General features: G+C 56.0%; 1 protein-coding gene across 4 annotated transcripts in view; it reads left to right on the forward strand.

The window, feature by feature from the left end:
* PSEN1 (presenilin 1) overlaps positions 1 to 16415 on the forward strand; it is an 855645-nt gene that overhangs the window by 743493 nt on the left and 95737 nt on the right. The window lies entirely within an intron of this gene.

Raw genomic sequence — 16415 nt, forward strand, 5'->3', positions numbered from 1 at the left:
GGAAGCGCATGAGTGGGAGGGACCTTTTCAGGTTCTTGTACCAGTGCAGGTACCAAGGCTGCTACAGCTACCAGCCGAGGGGTCGCGAGATCCTACCGGTGAGGGCACTGAGGGACCGCAAGGTTCTATTACCGGGTTTAAGCCCAAGGGACTATGCCCTAGTACCGGACAGATGTCTGAGGGGCGCCTGCACCAGGCACTACCGCCAACACAGCTGAGGGCAATCCGCCTTCCAGGCCTCGTCCTGAGGTGCAGGCTAGGCCTCTACCGCCAAGAGTCTTGGAAGAGGCAAGGGCCAGCGTGGCAAGCGCTATGGTGCAGGCACGTGGCATGCAGCCCAACAAGATGGCTGCCGGGCCAGATAAGATGGCAGCTCATCCTACACCATCCCTATTTGGGAACCCGGTAGGGGGACGAGTTTCCAGGTGGAACTTGTCTTCCCCAGGCACGTGGCCCACGTCATAACCTTCTTTGTCGCAGGGCCGGTACACCCCGCCGACAGGCAGAGTGTGTCCAGGTCTCAACACCATCAGTGCCCCGTGCCAATGCCCACGCCTCCAAGCGCTCCACCGGTCTGTGGAGGCAGGTTTTGTGAAAAGTCTCTGACCCTCATAAGGTCTCTGCAGATGGGCATCATCCTCAAGGATGTGATCAGGGACATGCTCCCTCGGGTTCTGCCGCTAGCACCCACGGCCACTCTGCCCTTGATTCCAGTGCCTCCAGCTCCTATGCAGCCCCAACTGCCCATGCCAGGTCCCACGACACCAGCAGCCCCACAGCCCCTGGCTCCTGTCAGTACACCACAGCCCCCGGCGCCCAGCACTCCTCCTGCGGCTCTGGATCAACAGGATGTCTTGGTAGACACGGATGAGGAGGAGCACCCCGACACACCTTCATTGGCCAAGGACTTCCATGAGCGGCTCGCTGGCATGGCTGAATATTTGGGGCTTCCTCATGCAGAGGTGGAACAACCAGAGGCGGGGGTATTGCCAGAGGTCCTCACTCTACGCTCACGGCTAGAACGGGGATCCCAATGCAAAAGGACGTGGTGGCCCTTGCCAAAAAGGGATGGCTTAAACCCCATTTGGTGCAGCCAACCAACAGGCGCCTCAACGCCAAGTATAAGCAGATGGAGGGCGATCTGCTCTTGCTGTTGGCACACCCACAGCCACACTCCTCAGTGATCGCCTCAGCTTTGATCTACTCCAAGCCACAATTTTCTTCGGCTACGTCCGCCTCAGCACTCCTTGGAAAGGAGGAGAAGAGCCTGGAAGCATATGAGAAGAAAATGTATTCCAATGCTTCCCTCCATCTGCATCAGTCTAATGCGGACACTAGGCTTGCAGCTGTCAATCAGTGTCTCTGGCAGGAAATTGCTGACTTCCTTCTGGTGCAAAGCCAGGCAAGCTTCAGGGCTGGGAATCCTCAATAAAGAAAAAACCAGTATCAGTTTCGTTTCTGATCTGTCTTTCGTAGTAGTAACCAATCACTGGTCTCTGCGTCATACTGACCACAGCCAATGACTGCCCTCTACCTAAGCCCCGCCTCTGGCAGCCATCTTCAGATTTTTACCGCACGTTCATGTGTTGGGATCCTCGTGCTTTTGCTCTCGAGCGTTAGTGCTATTTTTTCACGTTTTTTCTCAAAAACTTTGTTTTTTCGGTCAAAAGAGCCTCAAGCTCCACCGACTCTCCATCCGATCAACGGGGACCCGTGTCGGATTCGTCTACGCCCCTCAAGGGTGAAGATTTCGTCGAGCTACGCTTTTGGAGGATTCCAGAAGTTTCTCAGGCCCATCTCGGTCATGGCCCAGGAGAAGGGAAGCTCGACGCCCGGAAAGCTGTTCAGGGTCTGCCCTGGATGCCAGCTGCAGAATGTCTTTAAGGAAGACGAACACTCCTTTTGTCTTTACTGCCTACATGAGGACAAGACGCACGTGGAGAAGGACTGTGCGTTTTGCGGCAACATGTCGGAGCGGACCATGAAGGACCGCCATCAACGTCTCGCCAACTGGCTGGAAGGGAAGAGCCCGTCCGGCGAGAAGAAGAGGAAGAAATCCGAGCGGTCTTCTAAGACCTTTGAGGACGCCCCGGCGACGGGGGTCCAACACAAGGCCAAGCACCGCGAGTCCGCTGGCACCGGGAGCGCCGAACGGTTGGGCTCTACGGGCGCCAGGCAGGGCGCACCCTCCCGGGCACCATCAACCACGAGCCAACGCTCTGGGTCGGGTAAGAGGAAGGCCGAGCACCCGGTGAAGCTCCTGGAGAGGCCCCGGTCGAGCTCGAAGGCGGAGGGGGAGCGAGGCAGTGCCCCCCCCCCCTCAAGGAGAAGGCGGTGAGCGCACCTAAGGTGGTGAAAGCCTTAATCCATCCGGCCAAGGCCTCTATCGAGACAGTCGCGGCGGCCCTGGCTCAGCCTGTGGAGGCTACACCAGTGGTGGCGACCTCGGGGCTCAGAGTCTCCCTGCCACCGCGGAGGGAGTCCTCTTTTATGCCCATCGACAGGACCCCCGTGAAACCTCCGACGGAGAAGAAAAAGGGGGGGCAGGAGGTCGTCGTGGATTCGGCCTCCCTCCTAAGAAAAGGAGGATTCACCCTCCACCTCCTTTTCAACCGTCGCGCCCCGTTCAGCCCTCCTCCCCGTCCACGACTCGAGGGGATGACACGGGGACTGACACGGCCGCGACGGGTACGGACGACGAGGTGTACGACGAAGATCTGCCGTCGTCACCTTCCACCCGGGCTTCCCCGCCCGACGAGATTGGATCTTTTCATTCCATGATCGCCAGGGCATCCGAGCTCTTCCAGCTCTGCCCTGAGGAGAAGAAGAAGGAAGGTTTCCTTTATCAGCGGCGCGAGGCCAAGAGGAAGACGGTCCTCGCGGTACCTCTGCTGGACGATATTTGGGATGAGGGCCTTGCCCTCCTCAAGAACCCATCCACGACGCCGGCTAGAAGAGACCGGTACGAGAAGTACCGGGTCCCGGACGCGGCCCCCTTGTGCCTCCGGGCGCAGCCTACCCCGGACTCCGTTGTCTCCGCGGCGGCCAGGAAGAAAGCGGGGGGGGTGCGGCCTCCACGTCGACTTCCCCGCCGGACGGCGAGGAAAAGAAATTGGACACGATGGGGCGCAGGGTCATCTCGTCTGCAGCGACGACGATTAAGGCGGCCAACGCCTTAGCTATCGTAGCCCGCTACGACAGGGAGCTGTGGTACAAACTGGCTCCCCTGCTGGACTTCCTACCGGACGACAAGAGGGCGGATGCCCTGGAGATCTTGCAGGAAGGTGAGGTGGCGTCGGACCACGCCATCGCGATTGCGACGGACATCGCCGACACTGGATTTCGCCAGTTGGGCAACGGCGTGTGCCTTAGGCGGCGTGGATGGCTCAAGGCTACTGACTTCCGTCAAGACGTACAGACCAGAGTCCTGGACATGCCGTTCGATGGGAACAACCTGTTTGGGAAAACAGTGGACGATTCCCTTCAAGCCATTAAAGCGGACACGGAGACGGCCCGGGCTCTCGGGGTTCTCCAGCAACGGCGGCCGCCCTTTCGGAGCGGCGGCGGCAAGGGCGACTCCAAAGGTTCGGGCGGCGGATTCTCCACCTACCGTCAAGCGGCCCGTTCGTCGTCTCAGGAAGCTTACTGGGGACGAGGCAAGTCAGGCGGACCCCGCCGTCGTCGCCAAGGAGGTCAAGGCGGCAAAGCCTCATCTAAGCAGGATTGAACCGGCCGTGGGGTCGGGCCCCCACCGATGCACCCCGGTGGGAGGCCGGCTGGCGAGCTTCGTCAGCGTGTGGGAGTCCATCTCCACCGACCATTGGGTGCTGGACGCCCTAGCCCAGGGTCACGCGCTCGAGTTTCAGAGAAGGTGCCCGCGCGTCCCCCCTGTGGCCAGGAAAGAGCTTCACGTCCCTCAGCTTCTCCTGGAGGTAAAGGCGATGCTCAGGAAGGGCGCCATCGAACTCGTCCCAAAGAGGCTTCGGGGCTCCGGAGTTTACTCAAGATACTTCCTCGTGAAGAAGAAGACGGGAGGATGGCGCCCCATCCTAGACCTACGACGGCTGAACAAGTTCATCAAGGCGCAGAAGTTCCGGATGGTCACCCTCCAGCACGTCCTGGGTCAGCTGGAGGAGGGCGACTTCCTGTCGTCGTTGGATTTGGAGGATGCCTACTTCCATATTCCCATCCTAAAGGGGCACCGAAAATTTCTCAGGTTCGTGGTCCAAGGGCGTCACTATCAGTTCAGAGCCCTTCCCTTCGGTCTACGGTCGGCACCCAGGGTATTCACCAAGTACCTTGCACCAGTGGCGGCGCAGCTGCGCCGAGAGGGGATCCACATCTACCCCTACCTGGACGACTGGCTCATCCGAGCCAAGACGAGGGAGCTCGCCGTGGAGCACACGGCAAGGACCGTCCAACTTCTCACGGACCTGGGATTCTCCGTGAACTACGCCAAGTCCCACCTGGTACCCGCGCAAGTCGCACTGTTTCTGGGAGCGAAGCTCGACAGTGTCCCTTCTGGCCTCCCCGTCGGAGGAAAGGACCAGGTCCATCCTGGGCAAGGTACAGCGGATGTTGGTTGCCGACGCGGCCAAGGTGAGGTCCATCAAGTCCCTCCTCGGAATGATGTCTTCTTGCATCTACCTCATTCCCATGTGCAGGCTCCGGATGCGCCCGTTGCAGGAGTTCCTGGACGCGTGCTGGATCCAAACGACGGGCAACTTCGAGGAGAGGATCACACTCGACGAGAGTTTCCGACGAGCGATCCGGTGGTGGGGCACCCGCGCGCATCTGACGGCGGGCATGGACTTCCAGACCCCAGGCCACCAGGAGACAGTGACCACGGATGGCTCCCTGGAAGGGTGGGGAGCGCACACCGGAAATCTGCACGCGAGAGGCCTTTAGCTCCCGACGGAGAAGTCCCTCCATATCAACGTCCTGGAGCTCCGTGCGGTGTTTTGGGCCCTCAGGTCCTTCCTTCCGTCCCTCAAGGGCAAGGTGGTGAGGATCTTCACCGACAACACCACCACCATGTTTTACATCAGGAAACAGGGCGGAACCAGGTCCCCAGCACTGTCAAAGGAGGCGCAGGACCTGTGGCATTGGGCCGTCGCCCAAAGGATGTTTCTGGTGCCGTTTCATCTGGCAGGGATAAAAAATACCATCGCCGACTCACTCAGCAGGGAGCTGCGCTCGTGCCACGAGTGGGAACTGCGGCAGGATCTAGTGGATCGCCTCTTCCGACGGTGGGGCACACCCCAGATCGACTTGTTCGCGACGGCGACGAACTCCAAGTGCCGGAGGTTCGCCAGCAGGTTTCCCCAGCCGAGGAGCATGGGCGATGCTTTCTCGTTCCCCTGGGAAGGCCTGTTCCTATACGCGTTCCCACCTCTGCCACTGCTGATCCGGCTCATCAACCAGCTCAAGAGGTCACAGTGCAGGATGATCCTTGTCGCACCTGCGTGGCCGAGGCAGATATGGTTCCCGGACCTTCTGGACTTGTCAACGTCCCGTCGCTGAACCTGCAGGCATGGCTCCTGCAGCGCTAGAGTTTGGAGGATACGACATACCGGCCGACTGCAGAGAGGTTCTTGCAAAGGCCAGGGCGTCCTCGACTCTTAAATGCTACGGACACAAATGGAAGAGGTTCTCTGTCTGGTGCCACGCACAGAAGATTAACCCTCTCAGGATTACGGCTCCCCAAGTGCTGTCGTACCTGTTGACGCTGGCCAAGGCTGGACTGGCACACGCGTCCATCAAGATTCATCTGGCTGCGATCTCCCGATACACCAGAACCACGGGGCGGACGTCCTTGTGGTCTCATCGTCTGGTGAAAGAGTTTATGAAGGGACTGTTCAGATCGTTCCCGCCGGTGAAGGCTCCGGCCCCGGCCCCGGCGTGGGAGCTCAACGTGGTGCTGACTAAGCTCATGGGACCTCCGTTCGAGCCTCTGCACTCGGCCCCGTTGAAGTTCCTGTCGTGGAAAACAGCGTTTCTTGTGGCCATCACCTCCGCACGACGAGTGGGAGAGATCCAGGCCCTATCTTGCAAGCCACCATACTTGACTTTTCACGACACGAGGGTGGTGCTCAGGACACACCCCTCCTTCATGCCCAAGGTGCCGTCGGACTTCCACCTCAACGAACCCTTGGTGTTGCCTGTGTTTTTCCTGTCGCCTTCGTCGCCGGCTGAGAGGACTTTGCACTCGCTTGATGTGGCTAGAGCGCTGAAGTTCTACGTGGACCGCACAAAGTGTTTTCGGAAGACGTCACAACTCTTTGTGAACTTTGGACCTGTCAATCAGGGGAAGGCTCTCTCGAAGGCTTCCATTTCCAGATGGCTCTCCGGCTGTATCATGTACTGTCATCGGTTGGCAAACAGACCGCTGCCTGGCCGTCCGAGAGCCCATTCCACCAGAGCGATCGCAGCTACCACGGCGTTCCTTTCTGGTGTGCCCCTGCTGGACATATGCTGGGCTGCTACGTGGAGGTCGACGCACACCTTCACGAAATTCTACTGCGTCGATCGGGATTCCAGGGAGGAGTCCAGGGTCGGCCAAGCAGTGCTGCGCAACCTGTTCGCCTAAGGTGAGCCTGGTGAGGATGTAAGATTGCTTGATGTTGAGTTTGATGTAATGCTTAATGTTGAGCCTTTGCCACCTCCCGTGGTTGTGCATGTGTATACTGCTATGTATTCTTTATTCATGAGCATGTGAATCCATGCCAGACCCCATGCTGGAGAAGGAACAAGTTACTTACCTGTAACTGTTGTTCTCCAGCATGGGTCTGGCATGGATTCACATGCGAACCCTCCCGCCTACCCCTCTGCGGCTCTTCACTTGGTCATACTGCCACTTCACGTGCTTCCAAATCTGAAGATGGCTGCCGGAGGCGGGGCTTAGGTAGAGGGCAGTCGTTGGCTGTGGTCAGTATGACGCAGAGACCAGTGATTGGTTACTACTACGAAAGACAGATCAGAAACGAAACTGATACTGGTTTTTTCTTTACCGAGGATTCCCAGCCTGACGACGGGGAATATTCATGAGCATGTGAATCCATGCCAGACCCCATGCTGGAGAACAACAGTTACAGGTAAGTAACTTGTTCCTTACACATCCCGATTTGGCAGCCCAATCAGTCCTTTCTGAGGTTCAGGATCATGGGCTTCCATTTCCAATACAAGCTTCTACCCTTTGGCCTCAATTCAGCTCCCAGGGTCTTTACAAGACGGTTGAACGCGGTGGCTGCCCTCCTCGGGGCCCAGGGTCACCACGTCTATCCATACCTAGAGGACTGGCTCGTCAGGACAAGGTCTCCGGAGGCAGTCCACCACACCACCACCGCCCTCATGTTTACACTACACGAGTTGGGATTTTCCATCAATCTCAAGAAGTCACAGCTGGAGCCCACGCAGCCTCTAACATTCCTGGGTCTCATCTGGGATACAAGCTCTGAGGATTTTCCCCTCAGAAGACAAGATCACAGCCATGAAGAGGCCCATGGGTCCTTTTCTCAGCAGAGCACTGACCTCGGCATGGTGGTACCAACACCTCCTGGGCATCATGGCAGCATGTCACCTGGCAGTACCTCACAAGAGGCAGGAGAATCTGGAGAAGGGTTCCCAGGCAGAACTGGTCTGCATTCCACCACATCTCCACCAGGACCTGGTCTGGTGGAGCATGGACAGCAACTTGCAGAGAGGCAGGACCTTTCGTCAGCCAGATCCGCAGGTCGCTATCACCACTGACTCATCCCTGGAAGGATGGGGAGCTACCCTGGACAGCTACAGTGTCCATGGAGTATGGTCCCGTCGGGAGCAGGCGGCCCACATCAACTGGCTCGAGTTGATGGCCACCTGGCTCGCTCGCAAAGCCTTCCTCTCGATCAGTGACAAATCGATCCTCATTTAAATGGACAGCTCCACAAGCATGTATTACATCAACAAGCAGGGGGTCACCAGGTTCCCCCCGTATGAGTCGAACCTGGAGCCGGACAGGCTCAGCAGGTTGGGTGCAGACAACTACGAATGGCAGTTGGACCACCAGGTCCTTCAGGGAATCTTCGACAGGTGGGGTCATCCTCGGGTGGTTCTCTTAGCCACCTAGACCAACAGGCGGTGCCCCCAATTTGCGTCATGGCAGGGACATGGCTGGGGCCCTCTGGGCAGCGGGATGCAGATTCACTGGAACATGCATGCGTATTCCTTCCCTCCCACTGCGCTCGTTCACAGGGTATCAGGCAAGATACGGTAGTCCCAACACCTCCGGATTATCCTCATAGTTCCGTTATGGCCATCTGGGATCTCCTCAGCCTGTCAGAGCAGCCCCTGATGCACCTTTCGCTAGGCCCAGCTTACCTACTATCACAGCAGGTAGGCATGGTCATCCACCTCGCCCCCCACAAGTTAGCCCTTGCAGTGTAGTTCCTGAACAGGTCACACTGAGGCACTTGTGTCTGTCACAGGCTCACCTAGAAATTCTACAGGGGGTTAGGAGCAATGCTACCAGGAGCCAGTACAAAAGCAAGTGGCCTAGATTTTGTCACTGGGCAGAATCAAAGGGGGTTGATCCATTCACCTGCACGCTGGACGACATACTATCCTCCCCTGCACACCTCGCCCACTCGGGGGTAGACACATGCTGCTGCACCTACCTGGCAGCCATCAGAGCCTACCGGAACTCTGAGGAGGGGGTATTTGCTTCTTTTAATCCAGTGGTTAAAAGACACTTGGCAGGCCTGACCAGGCTCTACGCGCCTATCAAGAAACCACACCCAGTGTGGGACCTCACTGTGGTCTTGGGCACCCTGGTGCATAAACCATTCGAGCCTATGGCCTCCGTGGACATCCGGCTGGGAATCAGGTGGCTAGGAGCGATGCTACCAGGAGCCAGTACAAAAGCAAGTGGGCTTGATTTTGTCACTGAGCGGAATCAAAGGAGGTCGATCCATTGACCTACACGCTGGACGACATACTATCCTTCTCTGCACACCTCGCCCACTCAGGGCTGCAGGTAGACACATGCTGCACCTACCTGGTGGCCATCGAAGCCTACCAGATCTCAGAGGAGGTGGTATTCGCTTCTTCTAATCCGGTGGTTAAAAGACACTTGGCGGGCCTGACCAGGCTCTATCCACCTATCAAGAAACCACACCCAGTGTGGGACCCTACTGTGGTCTTGGGCGTCCTAGTGCATTAACCATTAGAGCCCATGGCCTCCGTGTACATCTGGCTGGTCACCATTAAGGCAGCCTCTTATTAGGCCTTCCCTCTGCATACAGGGTGAGTGAAATTCAGGCCCTGGTGTCTTCAGAGCCTTCTACTACTTTTCATAAAGACGGTGGTGCTTAGAACTCGCCCTGCATTCTTGCCTAAGGTAGTCTCCTCGTTTCACCTGAACGAGGAGCTAGTGCGACCTACCTTCTTCATGGACCCTAAGGACGAGGCTCAGAGGGTTCTGCAATGTCTAGATGTCAGGCGTGTTCAAGATTTTACCTGGACAGAACCAGGAGCTTCGGCAAATCCAAGGCCCTCTTTGTCACCTTTGGGGGGCGTCAAAGCCCGGCTATCAGGCTTTCGAGGCCTCCATAGCAAGGTGGATGGTTGCGGCCATCAAGGAGGCCTATGAGGGGCAGCACAAACCTCTTCCGGCTAATATCCATGCCCACGCTATCAGAGCCAAAGCCACGGCTATGACTTTCCAGAGGCACATTCCGTGGTAGGTCAGCAGCAAGGTGGCTACATGGGCTACGCCCTCTGCCTTCGGCAAGCACTAATGCTTGGATGCCAGCTCCAGGTCGGGTGCAGAATTTGGTCAGGCAGTACTAAGGAACTTCTTAAGTGGGACAGCTTTCCACCCTAGGGCTACATTCAGTTGTAATTGCTGATGCAGTATGGAGGAAAGGGGGCGGGACTTAGGAGTAATTATAAGTTACTCACCGTAGTGACTAACGTACTCCTAGTCCATAGTCCCTTTTCTGCCATACATCCCACCATCCTCCCCCCCTAATGAATCTGGTGTCACAAGGCAATGGTAATATTGTCGACGCGTCTGTGGGTCGGAGTCAGGGGAGCCCATGCTCCAAGGGCCGCGCGCATCTAAATATAAAGGTGAAGATGTTTTTTTCTGGTGAAAAAGGTACTGTCTACAGTCCCTATCGAGGGACTCCCATACAGTATGGGGGAAAGGAGACTATGGACTAGGAGGGCGTTGGTCACTACGGTGAGTAACTCATAATTTATTAGCTGATGACATGACATAAAAAGTCCAATACAGACTGGAAGGAGTATTGTGTTTGCATAATAAATATCAGCGCAGACACTAAGGGCACTTCTTGAAATATAGACTTACCCGATAGTCCATTTTTTCATTATTTCCTAATAATGCCATTTGGAAGTGTCAACCAGATTCCTCCGTTCATGTAATAAATGATCCTATTGCAGAGCTATTGTTAAAATTGGTCTTGTATCAGTAATTCGGATTTGTACAACACCTTCAACTCTAAAGTTACATGATCTAGACAGCATGAGAAACAGGAATGTTTGGGAATAGTAATGAGATGAGTCTTCAGAAATGAAAGGGTTGTCTGTCACATCAATATAAAACAATCTTTTTGACTGTATCACCACCTGCACTCTTACACCGCATGGTCTACTTCTTAAGATTGCGAGGAAAACGCCTTGGCATAATCTTGCACATATGCCAGTTACCTGCCTCAGGTCGGAGTGGTACTGATGTCTGGTCTTTAACAATTTATCAACCACATGGGATACACTGTTCTTCTGACTGTAGAATGCCTCCTTTACTGGGGTTCCCCACTTTGAGACACTGGCATCCCGCTAATCCATGCACATACACTGTTCATTCGTAGGTGCCTGGAAGGCATGAATGTCGACAACAATGGTTCCAGAAATATATTTAAAAGATTGTCCAGCAAAACATTTCAGCATGGAAGTTTAGTTTTTCTAAGTCTTAGATCTGTGGCGTGTTTCCTTTTTCAAACTTCTTAATTTTTTTAAGGTCATTGCTTTTTCTTTATTTTGCCTCTTTTTATGATCACTCCTGTACATCTGATGTTTTATTGCTCAGGAAAAAAGTATGAAGTGTTTGCCTTGCATAGTTCCTGTCAAAATATAAAAACTGACCATGCATGATTAAGACCTGTCTAGACATCTTGCAGGTTTAAAATACATTATTTTGAATCATGTGCCATTTCAGGTGGAGTATGTAGAGATGTTAGGAATGAGCCTCGCCGAGGGTGCTCATTGATGTGTTTATGGCCGCCACAGTCCCACTGTCCCTTTGCCTGGCGCCTGTACCAAAGATGGTGCCTGCAGGGACAACGCCACGCTTGGGTACAAATAACACAGTATCAGAAGTGAATGAGTGTCACTTTCGGTATGCGTAGTGAAGGACAGGAAGAAACACCAACTCTACGTCCAAGCAACAGATGCAGTTTGCGCTTGCTATTGCGATGAATCTGGCGATGTCATCACTCCATCTCATGTGAAACGCTCTTCCCACATGGCCAGTGAAGGGCAGCCGCTACCTCATCCCGACCCAGAAAATGACACCTCTGAACTCCCATACCTTTATGGCTTATTGTGGTGTAGACCCAGTTCAACAGCCTTACACCAATAGTAGAACTCTTGTTAACATCTTCTCTAAAAACACTGACAAGGAAGAGCATGGGAGCAATACAAAGCAGGTAACTGGAAACACACTCAAGTTGTTTATGGAGTCCAGGAGGTGGCTCAATGTTTAAAAGCAAGAAGCGTCAAGATGGAAGGAGATTCAATTCACCCGACGCGGGTCGGGAAGTCGAGAGAAGCCAATCTGTCAGCTGGGCAGTCGAGCATGGAGACGCCACACAAGAGCAGAGAAGTCTCCATAGCTCAGACTGGGAACCCAGAGGGTGGAGAGCGAGGCAGAGCCATGGAATGGAGAGGAGGGAAGGCAGAGGCTGACCAGAAGACGCATCCCTGAATGCACTGGAGAAGCCGAACTGGGACGTGAGGCAGTGGAGAAGCTTTGCGCCGGCAAAGGAAGCCGGATCCTCAGTCAAGCACCCTTCTTCTGCAAGGCAGAGCCGCTGATACCGCGATGCAAAGCCAACCACGAAGAGGGACCCAAGAGAGCGGGGAAGCTATCACAATGCAGTTGAGCCCACAGTGGAGGGTTGGAACACTGGGTTGTGCTCTGGGAACATATTACTCACTGAAAGTGGGAATCCAAACACCACGGTTTGCCACTAAGTTTTATGAATAATCCTAGTGCTTGGGGAAGTTAAAGCACACAAAAGTAAACAGTGAAGGACTATAAAAAAGAGATACTTGGGAAAGAGGCATACCCCCTTGTGTTCTTAATGGTGATTAAGTTTGAAAAAGTCCTGGCAGGAGAGTAAACCAGGCAGGCGTATGGGACATTGGAAACACAAGGGAAGGGTACCATACCTCTTGGGTTGGAAAGGTGGATAACGTGAGAAAAGAACCCTGTGAATCTGTGGATATCCAGGGGAAGGGAGCCATACCACTTGGACTGCTTAATAACATATGCTGGGAAAGAACTGACTTTGAACAGGGAAGAAGATGAGAAACAAAGGGGAAAGGAAGCTACCTTCCAGAGGATTGTGGGACTTTGTGGAACTTTGATAATTTGTTTGTACGTACACCCTTTTTGGTACTTTGTGTTGGAAAAGCTACAGATGGTGAACTGAAAGACTTAATCCCTTTGCACATTTCTTTGAGTTTAGCTTGTAAGGGTCAGGGTAGGGTTTTGGACACAGGACAGAGAACTCTTTAATTTTGGACATTCTCCAGCATGGGGTCTGGCATGGATTCACATGCTCATGAATATTCCCCGTCGTCAGGCTGGGAATCCTCGGTAAAGAAAAAATCAGTATCAGTTTCGTTTCTGATCTGTCTTTCCTAGTAGTAACCAATCACTGATCCCTGCGTCATACTGACCACAGCCAATGACTGCCCTCTACCTAAGCCCAGCCTCTGGCAGCCATCTTCAGATTTTTACTGCACGTTCAAGTGTTGGGAGTCCTCGTGCTTAGCTCTCGAGCTTTTACTGCGTGTTTCGCGCTTTTTCAGGTGAATTTTCTCATTTTTTCGGTTAATCGAGCCTCAAGCTTCACCGTTTCTACTCCCGTTAACGGCTACCCGTTGCGGGATTTTCCTACGCCCCTCAAGTGTGAAGATTTCGTCGAATCAACTTCTTGGAGGATTCCAGAAGATTCGCGGCCTACTTCGAGATGGCCCAGGATGCGAGTTCGTCGCCCGGACCCAAGCTGTTTCGCAGCTGCCCTGGATGCGGGCTACAGAATGTGTTTAAGGAAGACGAACATTCGCGATGCCTCTGTCTTCATGGGGACAAGACTCATGTAGAGAAGGACTGCCAGTTCTGCAAGAACTTGTCGGAGCGGACCATGAGGGACCGTCGATCACGTCTCGCAAGCTGGTTGGAGAAGGGCTCGACGGGTGAGAAGAAGAAGAAAGGGTCAGAGCGGGCTTCTAAGTCCTGTGCGGGCGCCCCGGCGAAGGGGGCCCAACACCAGGCCAAGCGCCGCGAGTCCGCTGGCTCCGGGAGCGCCGAAAGGTCAGGCTCCTCGGTCACCAGGCAGGGCGCACCTTCCCTGGCACAGTCAACCACGAGCCAACGCTCCGGTTCGGGGAAGAGAAAGTCTGAGACCCCGGGTAAGCTTCGGGAGAAGCCCCGTCCGATCTCAGAAGAGGGGGAGCGGGGCGTCGCCCCTCCCCCAAAGGAGAGGGCCCAGGACGCACCTAAGGTGGTGAAGGCCCCTACCCAGCAGGCGAAGGCCTCTATCGAGGCGACTCTGGCCAAGCCGGCAGAGACACCGCTAGCGGAGACCGCCTCCGGGACTAGAGTTTCCCTGCCGCCAAGGAGGGAATCCTCTTTTCAGCCCATCGTCGTGGCCGCCATGATGGAAGAAGCGAGGAGGGGCACGGTGCCCTCCTCGAGCTCGGAGTCAGCCTCGGAGGAGGAACTGACCGAGGCCGTGAGGAACCTCGAAGTCCAATTCGAGAAGGTTCGATCCCATCAGGAAGATCCTCGGGAGGTAACTGAGGAAGAGCGGCCTTCCCTTCCGGCGCAGCCGGATCCTAGGCCTCAGGATGGCTTGGCGGCCATCTTGTCTGCCATCCAGTCCTTATGCTCTGAGATAAGGACGAGATTCCCACGGCCCAGGCCGGAGGACCCGCAACATGGCCCATCGGGAAGTCCTCAGAACAAACGACGGAGGACCCAACCCTCTCCTCCGCTCGCCCCCGTAAGGCCTACAGTTCCCTCCTCATCCTCCCACGAGTCGGGAGATGAGGGTGCGTTGGGCTCGACGACGGGTTCTGAGGGCGACGGCGAGGACGACGGAACGGGTCTCCCGTCGCACGGGCCTAGCCGCCCGACGAGATTGGCTCATTCCACGCCATGATCGCCACGGCGTCCGAATTGTTCCAGCTCTGCCCGGAGGAGCAGAGAAAGGAAGGTTTCCTCTATCAGCGCCGGGAGGCCAAGAGGAAGACGGTCATCGCGGTGCCCCTAATCGATGACATCTGGGAGGAGGGCCTGTCGGTTCTCAAGAACCCCTCCACGGCACCAGCCAAACGGGACCGGTACGAGAAGAAGTACCAGGTCCCCGAAACTGCTCCCCTGTTCCTCAGGGCCCAGCCAACGCCAGACTCGGTCGTCTCGGCGGCGGCGAAGAAGAAAGCGGCGGGGTCAGGAGCCTCGACGTCGAATTCCCCGCCGGACGGTGAGGGAAAGAAGTTGGACGCCATGGGGCGGCGGGTCATTTCATCGGCGGTGACGACGATCAAAGCGGCCAACGCCCTGGCGATCGTGGCCCGTTACGACAGGGAGCTCTGGTTTAAGCTGGCCCCCATATTGGACTTCCTGCCGGACGACAAGAGGTCCGAGGCCCTGGAAATACTGCAAGAGGGGGAGGTGGCGCCGGACCACGCCATAACGGTGGCAACCGATATTGCCGATACCGGGTTCTGCCAGCTGGGCAACAGTGTTTGCCTACGACGACGGGGTTGGCTCCGGGCGACCGACTTCCGTCAGGACGTCCAGACCAGGGTGTTGGACATGCCGTTCGACGGCAGCAACTTGTTCGGGAAGGCGGTGGACGAATCCCTCCAAGCCATAAAAACGGACACGGAGACGGCCCGCGCCCTAGGAGCCCTTCAGCAATGACGGCCCTTTCGGAGCTCCGCAGGCAGACAGGGTGCCTCCAAGGGATCCAGCGTTGGCTCGTCGTCCTACCGCCAGGCGGCACGCTCCTCGTCTCAGGAGGCCTACAGGGGTCGCGGCAAGCAGGGAGCGTCTCGCCGCCGTCGGCAAGGTGGCCAGGGCGGCAAGGCCACCACCTCCAAGCAGGACTGAACCGGCCGTGGTGTCGGGCCCCCACCGAAGCACCCCGGTGGGAGGCCGGCTGACAAACTTTGTCGGCGTGTGGAAGTCCATCTCCACCGACGGTTGGGTGCTGGATACCCTGGCAAGAGGACACTCTATCGAATTCCTGAAGAAGTGCCCTCACGTTCCACCTGTGGCCAGGAAGGAAAATCACGTCCCGCAACTGCTGTTGGAAGTACGGGCGATGCTCAGGAAAGGCGCCATCGAGCTTGTCCCAAAGAGGCTCTGGGGTATACTCAAGGTACTTCCTCGTCAGGAAGAAGACGGGCGGCTGGCGCCCCATCCTGGACCTTCGTCGTCTGAACAAATACATCAGATCACAGAAGTTCAGGATGGTCACCCTCCAGCACGTACTGGGACAGCTGGAGGAAGGCGACTTTCTATTGTCGTCGGACCTGGAGGATGCATACTTCCACGTTCCCATCCTAAAAAGTCACCGAAAGTTCCTCAGGTTCGTTGTCCAGGGACGCCACTACCAATTCAGAGCACTGCCGTTCGGATTGAAGTTGGCCCCCAGGGTCTTTAACAAGTGCCTAGCACCAGGGCGGCACGGCTGCGCCTGCAGGGGATTCACGTCTACCCCTACCTGGACGACTGGCTCATCCTCTCAAGGACGAGGGAACTCGCCGTCGAACACACTGCGAGGACCGTCCAGCTACTCACAGACCTGGGATTCGCCATAAACTACCCAAAGTCCCACCTGGTACCGTCGCAGGTGGCCCGGTTTCTGGGAGCGAAGCTCGATACAGTGAGGCGCCTGGCGGCCCCGTCGGAAGAACGGACGAACACCATTCTAGGCAAAGTCCAGCACCTGCTTTCCACGGACGTGGCCAGGGTGAGGTCCATCAAGTCCCTCCTGGGGATGATGTCCTCTTGCATCTACCTGGTGCGCCTCTGCAGACTACGGATGCGCCCTCTTCAAGAATTTCTCGACGCCCGTTGGATGCAGGCGACAGGCACCTTCGAAGACAGGGTCCCC

The sequence above is a fragment of the Ambystoma mexicanum genome, chromosome 14 (assembly GCF_040938575.1).
Source record: "Ambystoma mexicanum isolate Mex_15411 chromosome 14, UKY_AmexF1_1, whole genome shotgun sequence".
NCBI classification, from domain to species: Eukaryota; Metazoa; Chordata; class Amphibia; order Caudata; family Ambystomatidae; genus Ambystoma; species Ambystoma mexicanum.